Source organism: Canis lupus, chromosome 28 (genome assembly GCF_003254725.2).
Source record: "Canis lupus dingo isolate Sandy chromosome 28, ASM325472v2, whole genome shotgun sequence".
NCBI classification, from domain to species: domain Eukaryota; kingdom Metazoa; phylum Chordata; class Mammalia; order Carnivora; family Canidae; genus Canis; species Canis lupus.
Genome location: NC_064270.1, coordinates 13,256,020 through 13,267,341, shown reverse-complemented (window position 1 = coordinate 13,267,341; position 11,322 = coordinate 13,256,020). Strand labels below are relative to the sequence as shown.

At 39.4% G+C, this 11,322-nt stretch overlaps 1 long non-coding RNA gene across 1 annotated transcript; it reads right to left on the bottom strand.

Annotated features, from left to right (window-relative positions):
* Window positions 1–200: 200 nt before the first annotated feature.
* On the bottom strand, window positions 201–5,230 carry LOC112672196 (uncharacterized). The gene is made up of 3 exons (XR_003144096.3): window positions 4,329–5,230; window positions 2,722–2,780; window positions 201–1,995 (listed from the first exon to the last, which is right to left on the bottom strand). It is a non-coding gene; the product is annotated as an uncharacterized LOC112672196 (long non-coding RNA).
* Between the last annotated feature and the right edge of the window lie 6,092 nt (window positions 5,231–11,322).

Sequence of the window (11,322 nt, the reverse complement as noted above, 5' to 3'; positions counted from 1 at the left end):
TAACATCTGCGAATGAGTTTATAATGTAGCAGAGGAGATAAGCAATACATATACAAATATCTACACTGCAAGACGATGTAATGTTTGGGACATTTTGTAGGGAGCTGACTTTTGAGCTGGCCAGGTACCGGATGAGATCTTCTGGGAAGACATAGGCCTTGGTAAAAACGTGGCCAAACTATCTCCTCCCCCTTCTCCTCTATCTCTCTGTCCCTCTTCCCTCCCCTGCCCCAAACAAAGGTAGATTTGTGTGCTCATTCTGCCTTATTGCATACTGTAATTTGTACCAACTTTCATTGTGACAATTATATTCTAATTGTTGTTTACAAGTCTCCAGGAAACTGTAAAGTTCCTTAGGGCAGGAACCATGTCTTTTCACGTTTGTTTTCCTATCATTTAGCAGGGTTTCTGACACAGGATACCTACTCAGTAATTATTGGAGGGAGAAGGGAAATAAATTACAGAATACATTCAGGGATATGAACAGTGAGTGAGTGAGTGAGTGAACGCTACAATTTGGCTGAAATCAAAGATGCATGAAGGAGAGCAGTGGGAGTTAAAGCTACAAAAGTTAAGTTGGAAAATGGGTCCAACACTATCAAGTGTTGGTGAGTTAAGTGGAGCAGTGGAAACTCTTCTGTGCTGCTGCTGAGGCTATACATTGGTACAACCATTTTGGGGGAACCAATTTATCAACATCTAATAAAATGAAAGATGCTCATATTTTGTGACCCAGAAATTCTAATTCTAGAGAAACTTTTGCTCATTTACACAATGAGACAGATATAGAATGTTCATTGCTAAAAGTTGGAATCAAATCAATGTCCATCAGGAGGAGAATGGATAACTATAGATAGTTAACTATAGATCAATAATGAATAACATTAGTTGTATTATATTAATATCAGTTACATATAGTGAATTATTACAGGTATATCAATATGGGTGAATATGATAAATTTAGTATTGAATGGAGAAAAAGAACCCAAGGCTGCAGGAGAATTGCTATGTTGTCTTTTATATAAAGATTAAAATACTGTAAAACAGCATTCTTTTTAATGCTTGGGAAGAATGAATATTAAATTCAGGAAGGTAGGGAAGGAGATGTAATCCAGGGAGTTTTTATAAGGGCCTTGACTCTATTGGGGCAGATTTTGTATATTCATAATTCATGTAGCACTTGCATGTTAGACCAATAGGAAAGACAAATTTAATTAAATTGATTTGAAAATGAGGAATGTAAGGAACCTGGACTTGGAGGCTCTAAGTTGAAATTATATTATTTGTTTTAGTGTATTAGAGGGTAAAATGAAAATCATTGGAGTTGAAAATACTATTTTGACAGCACTCAAAATGACGGGAAGAAATCAGGATTACCCTCAGCCCCCCAACCTCATCCCACATGCTCTGAAGAGATATTTATGCTTTTGCCAATGAATTTTTCCAAACCATTTAAAAATGTATGTAAAAAACACACAATATTCAACAGATACATCAATGCAACAAATAAAGTATTTACACCATGTATTAAAAAAACCATGTCTATTTCTTTTCCCATAGTTTATCTTAGAGAAACAAATTTTCTAAATTTATTACCTACTGTGATAGCTAATTTTGTGTCAACTTGGTTGGGTCACAGGGCACCCAGATATATGGTTAAACATTATTCTGGATGTCTCTGTGAAGATTTTTTTGAGTGAGATTAACATTCGACTCAGTACACTGAGTAAGAAAGAATGCTCTCTCCAGTGTGGGTGGGCCTCCATCCAATCTGCTGAAAGCCTGAATAGAATAGAAGGCTGAGTAAGAAAGAAGTCTTTTTTTTTTTCCTGACTGTCTTCAAGCTGGGACATGGGTCTTCCCTTCTTTGGACTCTGGAAGTATACCATCAGCTCTCCTGGGTCTCTAGTTTCTTTACTGCAGGTCTTGACTTTTGTAGATCTTGACTATTCAGCCTCCATAATCATGTGAGCCAATTCCTTATAGTAAATCTATCTATTGAGAGAGAGAGAGAGAGAGAGAGAGAGAGAGAGAGGAGAAAGATGGATATTCCATTGGTTCTTTCTCTGGAGAACCCATATTAAAACACCTACTAAATAAAGTAGCATTTGGTTTATTTTTGTAAGCTTAGTTTGCTCACATTTCAAAAATTCTTCAATTTAGTATCTGCATTTGATGAATCATAAAATGTTCTAAAATGCAATTCTGGGAGTCTGTCCTAAGAAGACAATGTCGTGTGCAAAAAGGGCTTGTGCTCAGAAATCACTGACATGAGTTGATTTCTGGTTATGCCACTTATTAGCAGTGTGACTTTAGACAAGTTATTTTATCTCCTGAGATTCAAAGTCCTTATTCGAAAATAGGACTTGGGGGTGTGTAGGTGGCTTAGTTAAGTGCCCGACTCCTGATCTCAGCTCAGGTCTCGATCTCAGGGTTGTGAGTTCAAGCCCCAAGTTGGGCTCCATGCTGGGTATGGAGCCTACTTAAAAAAAAATAAAAGAAGAGAAAAGAAAATAGGGCTAATAACTTATGTCTCATCAGGCATATGAGTATCAACAGCACCAGCATAGTGCCAGGCATGTAAATATTCACTTAAGATTTCCTTGTATTGTGACTCTTAACAGAAGAACATTACTTGGCCATTTGATTGTGAAGTCATCCTGTAAAAAAGTGGGTTGAGGCTTGAGGATGGGTGAATGGGAATGGTAAGGTCAAACTTACCTCAATGTACCCTGACGTAAATCTAATCTAATGTCCAGGATAAGTTGAATATTTTCTCCCTGCCAAAAGAAAAACAAACAAACAAACAAACAAAAAACGTGGGCTGTCATTTGTTCATCACTTAAAATGTTATTATATAATAAAATAAAATAAAATGTTATTATAATACCTCTATTTTCATTGTATGTTTCCTTTACTAATCTTAGAAGCTTGCAGATACTAGCTTCCAGGAAGAGAAGGAGATCCAGCAGTTTATTATTATTCCACATACAATGAAGATACTGAGATTTCGATAGTGTCTTAACTAAAGGAATATGGCAAGTCAGCCCCTAGGTTCAAATGTCTCTCCAGGCACTTAGGAAGACAGTGATGTTACATCCTTTGCAAAATTATATGCCAGGTGCAGTGAGGGTGCAAAATAAAGAGAAGACATCAGTCTACCTTCAGCCTAAGAATAAAGAGAGGGTAAAACTTGTGGAAAATATGTAGAAACACATCCTATTAGGAATATACATATTTAGGGGATCCCTGGGTGGTGCAGCAGTTTGGTGCCTGCCTTTGGCCCAGGGCACGATCCTGGAGACCCGGGATCGAATCCCACGTCGGGCTCCCGGTGCATGGAGCCTGCTTCTCCCTCTGTCTCTGCCTCTCTCTCTCTCTCTCTCTCTGTGACTATCATAAATAAATAAAAATTTTAAAAAAAGGAATATACATATTTATGACTGTAATTCCCTTAAGCCTTTGCTCAAATTATACTTTCTCAGTGCCACCTACCTTGATCACTCTAAATTCTTCAGTCTGTTCCCCTGTCCATTACTTTTAATTCTCCATTGCTTCCTGCACATTTTAGTTTACCTATATAATACCTATTATGTAATATATATATTTAGGTTTAATTTTTATTATCTCTCCCTCCACACACACAGTAGAATACAAATTCCACAAGTTCAGGGATATTCTGTTTTGTTCATTGATGTATCCCAAGTGTTTAAAAAGTACCTAATCTATATGAGGCACCCAATAAATAGGTTCTGAGAAGCTGCAGCAGAGTTTCAAGACAAGGAAGAAGTTTTGAACACATGCCTTTGCTCCCTTTCCAAACCCTAGTAAATCAACAGGAAGGGGATTTTTTTTTCTAAGGCATAATCCCAGAAGGTCAAAATGGGAAAAAGGATCATGACAAGACTTTGGAAACTGGAAAACAGGCAGTTGAGGGATTAACTGCCTTAGTAGAACCCAGAAAGCTAAAGCTTAAGCAGGCAGTGGGGATACCCAAGAAGCAATGTGATTTACACTGAAGAATCCAAAATGAGTCAAGATTTGGTGGTACCAGCTACCTTTGGAATTGGGGAGTGGGCAAGGAATGATGTAAAGGTATGGCTAAGGTCAGGGTAATTGTTCTGTTGTGACGAGATTCCCCAGACTCCAGGCAAAACACTGGAGCTTTATTCACTGGTAGGATTGTAATCAAGAATCTCTTGACTGGGGAACACCAGATCCTTCTAAGGGCAGAGTGCTGTATCAGTCCAGATCTAACTAGGAGACAGAAACTACACAGTATTATATTTTAAAAGTGACGGTTAAGTAGAATATACACTGAAGCTTACATTCCTCAGTCTCTTCTCTTCTTTCAGCTTCTAAAATGCTGGCAGCCAGGCTGAAATATTCAAGCAGGAGACTGAGAGAAGCTTCTTTGCAGATTCTGACAGCCTACAGAAAAAAAAAATTATGATATAGTATTGGAATGACACAAAGAAACAGTCTAGTCAGGAACACAAAGATCTGCTTGCTTCGAATGTGCCCTATCACATGCTCAGAGCCTCTGATTGTCTTTTTGGTGCCTTACTAGATACATGAATAGACAGCCAAGGGTCATCAGTTATCTGCAGAAACAGATTTGCCAAAACAAGAAAACAGGAACAAAAAACTCAGAGGACAAGAGACTATGCAGTGAGAAGAAAAATATTCCCTCAAACTATCATTAATAATCTCAAAGGTAAAAAAGAAACCATTCCATCCATGGAACAAGATAAGATGCAATAAAAAGGAAAATCCAAAAGAACTTTTGCCAATTAAAGTATGATAGCAGATCTTAAAAACTCAATACAAGGTTTGTAAGATGAAATTGAGGAAACCTCCTAGAAAACCAAGCAAAAGAAAAAGACATGGAAAATAAAAGAGAAAGTTTTTTTAAAAATGGAGGATCAATTCTGGAGCTGAGACAGAAAGAGGGGGATGAAAAGGGAGGAAATAATTTTTAAAAATTCTCAGAATGGAAGGACAAGCATTTCTAGATTGAAAGAGTCCTCCAAGGCCTTGATACTGAATGAAAATGGATCCATACAAAGGCATATTATCACGACATTTTGGAAAATGGAAGACAAAGGGAATATCTTAAGAACAATCTTTTCCATGAGACTATTAGAGCAGGGGCTTCTCCAAGATCAAAAGAAACCAAGAAAGAGAAACACAAAGGATCCAGGAGCAGGAAATCCAAAGTAGAAGAGAAGAAAAGAGACTCTAGAAAGATGCTGAAGAGAACTGGCCAAATGAAAGCTAGGCAGCAGGCTTGGAGAGCAGCCAGTCCAGGGTGGAGCTGGTGAGAAGGTTCCAGGAGATATCTCTTTTAGAAGATGAGATTGATAGAATTCCCAATGTAACCAAATGTAATAACAGATATAGACCACTGGTAGGGAGTTTGGATTGAATTAATGATAAGTGCCTAGAAAAACTAAAAGAAAAAAAATAGGCAAACATTAGGTTCAGAGAAAAAAAGCGTGCAGGAGAGAAATCATCATGGATGTATTATGTGGCTCATGTATGAACAGTATTTACACAGTCATGGTAATATCAACACTGAATATTGATACAATCAAAAATTAAAACACAACTGTACTGGGAGGACAGGAAAAGTGAAGCATGCACATACCTATGTGAACGAGTAGTATGTGGTGGTGGTGGGAGTGGCAGTGGTGGTGGGAGTAGCAGTGGTTGTGAAGAAGGTGAAAGTCTCATCTTCCATGGTGGGAGTCACTAAATAATGTATAAAAAAGTTAAATCCATAAGTAGCCTTATAAGCATGGTAAAGAGAAGTGGATGGGGTATTGCTATTTTCAAAATAAGCCTTATAAAATGATTTGACCCTTTAAACTATGTATACGTGTAACTTACATATAAAATAAAAACAAAAAAAAAATAAAAACAAAATGTAAAGAGACTATAGTATAGAGACTTTTCAAGTGAACAAAGCCCATTGGGACATTCCCCCCTACACCACCACATCTACAATCACGATTATTGCCTTATCTTATATCTCACCAACCTCTCCCCAAAACTGCCACACCTCAACACCTAAACCAGGGCACGAAGAGAAGAAAGGGAGACACTGGTTGAGTCTGGGATCTGTTGTCTCAGGATCTTGTTAGGAGCCCTGGGTCATTTTTAATCTATTATTGGTGTACAACTCTAGGCAATTTAAAGGTTTTCTACTAAAGTTACAAACATCAAAACTAGATTGTCTCTCCTCATGCATTTCATTCCTTACATTTCACTGAGTGTCTTGATTTCAAAACCCTTGATTCTAAATGTACCTTCTCCTTCTTTCTCTAAGATCTCCTCCTTTAGAGTCAAGAATGGCCTCAGGGTCTGTCTGCTTTTGGCAAACACCCACACCTGATAACTCTTCAACACGTGGGTAACTATTTTTGTTACCTTTTCACCTCACTGTGTTGCCTTCACCATGGATAAAAGACAGGAAGAGAGGAAAAATTCAGAAAGAGAGACAAACCATAAAAGACTCTCAATCATAGGAAACAAACTGAGGGTTCCTGGAGGGGAGGTGGGTGGAGGGATGGGGTAATTGAGTGATAGACATTAAGGAGGGCACGTGATGTTATGAGCACTATTATATAAGACTGATGAATCACTGACCTCTACCTCTGAAATCAGTAATACATTGAATGTTAAGTAATTGAATTTAAATAAAATTTTAAAAAATAAATTAAATAAAGCCGATTACAGTATAATCTGCTCAACCAATAGAAACTAATATCCAAAAGAAAAAAAAGACAGGTCCTATCAGCAATAGTTAATTTTTGTACAGAATATTACCCTTAATCTACAAAATTCTCAAATATTTTATTTTTCCTTTCTCATCACTGACTATTCTATTGGCTCTGAGTCTAAGGCCAGTCTATGACATAAATAAGGGAACTGGTTGGAGGATGGAGTGAATGTGGTAGATCAGGTGGGCTCATCCATTCATTGCACAGTACTCAAGAGAGAAGAAAGTCTCATTTTAGATTAATTGAAAAGAAGACAAAACATTTTATGCTGTCCTTGGCTCTGACCTAGACATCCCTCTTATTTGAGGGGAGGAGTGCTTATTCTATCTTCAATTAAAGCTAGAACAGATATTTAATATCTCAGAAGAAAGAATTAGGATTCAAAATGCTCTCAATAGGTTCCAAATTTAGGATTAGCAAATAAATGAAACTTACCAGAAATAATTTTAAAGTCCCATAGTTCTTTTCAAAAAACTAAATTTCATAAATATAACATATAGAAGATTTAGCATAACAGTTCAAGTGAAAACGACTATAAGTTAACTGCAAGCTTAACCAGTTGATAGCAGGAAGTGGCTGAGGAGTGACTGCCAAAAAAGTAAATTCTTCTCTTTCTACCTCCCTGAGAACACAGGCAAGATTGTTTATGCTATATCAGTCTGTTCACCAACAAATATTTACTGAGGATCTGCTATGTGTCTAGTATGAGCAAAGTGCTGTGACAGGAAGAGATTAAGAAGGGCTCAAGGATTTTCAACAGGTTGACAGACAACATAAATGTTGGCAGTAATGATGGCTTATATTTGAAGAGTGCTTATCATGTCCAATCATTTCTATCATTTCCTTTGACATAGTTGCATTAGGAGATGGTAAGTCAAATATAGTCACCATTTTAAAGATGCGAAACTGAGGCTCAAAGAAGTAAATCACTGAATCTCAAACATTTTGCTCTCAGGACCTGTTTACGCTCTTAAAATTATGGAGATACCTCACACCATGGACAAAGATTAAATCAAAAATGATCAAAGACCTAAATGTAAGAGCTAAAACTATAAAACTCTTAAAAGAAAAGTTAAATGTAAATCCTTGGGACCTTGAATCAGGTGATGATTTCATAGATTTGACATCAAAAGTATAAGTAATAAAAAAAAGTAAATTGGACATCATCAAAAATTTAAAAGCTGTGCTTCAAAAGATACTACCTAGAAAGTAAAAACACAAAGCACAAAAAGAGAGAAGTATCTGCATAATATATATCTGATAAGAGACTAGCATCAAGAATATATAAAGAACTCATGATGCAACAGTTTTTAAAAAATAATCCAATTTTATTTTTTAAATTTTTATTATTATTTTTAAAGATTTTATTTATTTATTCATGAGAGGCGGGGGGCAGAGACACAGGCAGAGGGAGAAGCAGGCTCCACACAGGGAGCCGGAGGCGGGACCCGACCCCGGAACTCCAGGAACCCCAGGCATAAGGCAGGTGCCAAACCGCAGAGCCACCCGGGCTTCCCAATAATCCAATTTTAAAATGGGCAAAAGATTTGAAGACATTTCTCCAAAGAAGATATGTAAATTACCAATAAGCACATGAAAAGATGCTCAATATCATTAGTCATTAGCAAAATGCCAATCAAAACCATGATGAGATACCACTTCGTACTCATTAGAATGGCCATAATCAAAAGGAAGATAATAGTAAGTGTTGGCAAGGATGCAGAGAAATTGGAACCCTCACACACTGCTGGTAGGAATATAAGATGGTGATTTTGGAAAACTATATCGGGTTCCTTGGGGTTAAACATAGAGTTACTGTATGACCCAGCAACTCTCCTAGATCTATATCCAAAATAATTGAAAACATACATACACACAAAAACTTATATATGAGTATTCATAGCAGTATCCTTCATAATAACACAGGCTACACTCATTGCAGCATAGTTTCCCTCCTTTATCCCACCCTCCAGAGCAAGAATCAATAGGTTTCTCTCTTCTGTGCATATATTAAGTCACCAAGTCCTCTCATCTATACCATGTCCCTCTTCCTTTTCTTCAGTCTAACAGTACTACTAAAAGCACTCAGTTTCTTCCACTTTTTTGTCTGGACCTACTCCAGGAGATGTGTGTGTGTTTATTCTGGGTTTTGCTTTGGAGGGCCACTGTAGTCATCCTTCCAGGCCTTGGGTCCAGTGTTTCTTCCTCCATGCAGTGGTCTGGGTTACCCTTCCTTTTCTCTTGATTGAGTCCTTCTTGTATTCCAGGCACTGTACCATTTAATTCCCAGAACAAACTCATGAAGTGATACCATCAACAGTCCCCACCCCAAATCCTTTGTAAGGCATTGTGGTTTGAGGATTTCGGTAATTGTATACAGCCTCACACTTAGGGTTGTGATCCAGAACAGCTTCTTCACCCTAAGTGTCCTTATGCCCTTTTGTAGTCACCTATGTATTTTTTTAATTGGATAATTTTGTATATACTATTTTCTTAACTTGAATGTTTCTCTTAACATGATGTGTTAAACATCTTTTGATAGCAATTCATAGTTTTACAACATGATTTTAATGTCTGTATCATAGTCCATTAAATTACTGTTTCATAATTTATTTAACCAAAGTCCTTTTGTCAGATATCTATTTCTTACAATGTCCAAGCTCCCTCGTCCTAGATTTTTTTTTTAATATTTTATTTGGGACACCTGGGTGGCTCAGCGGTTGAGCGTCCGCCTTTGGCTCAGGGTGTGATCCCGCATCAGGCTCCCTGTGAGGAGCCTGCTTCTCCCTCTATCTCTCTGCCTCTCTCTCTGTGTCTCTCATGAATAAATAAATAAAATCTTTAAAAAAAATAATAAAAGATTTTATTTATTTATTTGACAGAGAGAACACAAGCAGGGGGAACAGCAGAGGGAGAGGGAGAAGCAGGCTCTCTGCTGAGCAGGGAGCCCGAAGTGGGGCAGGATCCCAGCACCCTAGGATCATGACCTGAGCCAAAGGCAGATACTCTGCCAACTGAGTCACCCAGACACCCTAGAACTATTATTTTTTTAAATTTCTATTATACTAATCTAGTTTTCTTCATATCTGATATTTCTTGTTTTGCTAACTCTGTGTCCTCTTTCTACCTGTTAAGTGTTGGTACTTCCCAAGATTCTGTCCTTGAATCTTCTTACCTGTAATCCCTTCCTGGGTGATCATTTCCTTTCTAGTTTCACCGGTACACTCTTTGGATCTCATCTCTGTTTCTTTTCTGAAGACCAAGATGGTTATTCCCTACCATCTCCTGGGAACTATTTCCAGGTGGATGTTCTTCTGGTAACTCAAACTTCACATGTCAAAAATTGAATTCCTGTTCCTTTTTCAAATCTGTTTCTTTTCTCTCTCTCCCCCTAGATCCCCTTCTGCCCTTTCCCCACCCCCACCTCTGTAAATGTCAGTGAGTTGGAGGTGCTAACTCTTGCAGTCACTGAAGAGAGGAACCTGAAAGTCCTCTTTGAGTCCTCTCTCATCTCACATTTCCAATCAATTAAGTGCTACTGATTTGACTCCAAAATGCCTCCCAGCCTGTGCCCTTCTTACCTATTTCTGCTAGGACTATCCTGGATTTTAGGTTCCATGACCTGCTAACTAATCTTCCAGGCCCTAATCTGGTCCTCTTTGGATCTGCTCTTTATGTTCCCACCAGTTAAGTTTCTGAAACAGAGAGGATTTTCCTCTTCTGCTTGAAAGTACCCGATGGCTCCCAATCTCTTGCAGAAGCAAGCCTAAGCTCTCGGGGCCGGATTTCTGGTCTTCCCCTCCCACTCTCCCACTCCTCCCTTATGCTCGGGTTACATCAGCCAGGAACTGTACCCCGAACACGTTCGCGCTCCCGCTTTACCCTGTGACTACCCAATCCTCAGCCTGACTTGCTGAGTCTTTGCGCCCTGCTTCATACACGGCAGGTGTTTGCACGATTGCAGACGAGATCAAACCTAGCTCTGCCTACCGGTCGGTCCCGGTTAACGAGGGCTCACACCACCTCCAAAACCAGCCGTGGGTTTAAGAGCCCATAAGGGTAGCCCTAAATTAGGGAGGGGCTGGCAGTGAGGGAGGTTCAAATCTGTCCTCGCATCCCCTCGCAGCGGAGAGGCACGGGCCTGGCTGGTAAGGAACAGAGCGGTGTTCTCCATCCCTGTGTAAAACTCCCCGGGAGCTCTATAGGGCAAGACGTCTTGCCAGCTACGCTCGCTCTTTCGGTCTTTTTCCCCATTCCTGAGAACGGCAGACTGAGGCCTAGGAGAGCCGAGCTCTGAGTCAGCCTCCCCTCCCCAAAAGAGGCGACGCGGGCCTGGACTCGGAGTGGCCGCAAGCACAGCGCCTCCTGATTGGCGCAGACCGATCAGACAAGCTTGGGGGCCGCCGATTGGCCGCGGCCTGATCAGGCGCTGTCGGGCTGTTGTAAATGTAAATAGCTCTGTGACCGGCAGTAACCCCGGAGGGAGGGGGTGGAAGGAGGCTCTTCCTCTCCATTCACGTCTGCCACCGCCGGGCCG